The following is a 1,234-nucleotide window of genomic DNA, read 5'->3' as shown; positions in this document are numbered from 1 at the left end:
TATGACTGAGTTTTGCAAGTGATGTGGAAACTGACCTAGGACTGGTTCTCAACCATCCTAATGCAGTGACTCTTTAGTACAGTCAGTCCCTCATGTTGTGGTGACCCCCAACCATAAAATTATTTTCCTTGCTACTTCATAACTGTAATTTTGCTACAGTTACATCAGATAATGTAAATATCTGATGTGCACAATTATTATTATTATGAATTGAACATAATTAAAGCATCATGATTAATCCCCAAACAATATGCAATTATATATTATAAACTATTTCTAATTACAAATAAACAGAATTTTGTCTTGAAGTATTGGGTAGCATGGTTAACAAATTTAACAACAGTAAGCTACATTGCTACATTCTAGTATGCATAAAAAGCCAACATTAGTATGAAGGTGGCGATTGCTTCTTTCTCACATCAGACATTCTCAGGGCAGTCATAGCAAGAGCATCTTCCACAACAAGTCTACTTCTGCATTTAGACTTGAAAACCAAAAAGTTGGAAAACCTTATTTCACAAAGATCTGTTGTTGGAAATGGGAGATGGTTGTGCAGCACAGTCAATAGTCCACGACTGCCAATGCTTGATGCAGAATTGTGTAGCTGGCACTGGAGAGACATCTCAGCTGCATCTCTGTTACTGAACTACTCTTGTGCTGTCTCAGGGGCATCATCTCCAGCTTTGCCTGTGAACGGGGCTTCTGTTGAGTGCCAATGGGGTGTCAGGTAGATTTGGAAAATTCAGTGAAATTTTTGTCTGCAGTCATGCACAAGTGTTCTTATCATCGTAATCCTTTTGTCAGGTTCAATGTCAAGTTCCTTAAAGAAAGCAGATAAAGTAGGCAACATGTAAATTTTATTTTTGACCCATTTTTTTTCCAAAGCTGAAGCTCCCTTTGGAATAATCAGATCTTTTCAGAGGTGTGCTGTTTTTGGTCCTTGCAGTAATGCATCTAACTCATTCAAGATGGGAAAGGTGTCAACCCAGTAAGCTATTGTCTGCAATTCGTTTTTAATTCACAATTTATCGAAGTTGTGCAATTCACAATTTACCAAAAGGGGCTTTGAATTTCAATCTTGCTTTCTGCTTTAAAACACTGAGTTTTAAAACTTCCTCTCAACACTCCTCCATTGCTGGTGGGATTGCAAGCTTGTACAACCACTCTGGAAATCAGTCTGGTGGTTCCTCAGAAAATTGGACATAGTACTACTGGAAGATCCTGCAATAGCTCT

At 38.1% G+C, this 1,234-nt stretch overlaps 1 long non-coding RNA gene across 2 annotated transcripts in view; it reads right to left on the bottom strand.

The window, feature by feature from the left end:
- Positions 1-202: 202 nt before the first annotated feature.
- Positions 203-1,234, bottom strand: part of LOC110298530 — a 7,992-nt gene continuing 6,960 nt past the window's right edge. For both annotated transcript variants that reach the window (XR_002378381.1, XR_002378382.1), the window contains one exon: positions 203-820. This is a non-coding gene — a long non-coding RNA (uncharacterized LOC110298530). The remainder of the gene's footprint in view (positions 821-1,234) is intronic.

Source organism: Mus caroli, chromosome 7 (assembly GCF_900094665.2).
Source record: "Mus caroli chromosome 7, CAROLI_EIJ_v1.1, whole genome shotgun sequence".
NCBI classification, from domain to species: Eukaryota; Metazoa; Chordata; class Mammalia; order Rodentia; family Muridae; genus Mus; species Mus caroli.
This window is presented reverse-complemented; position numbering and strand designations above follow the sequence as displayed.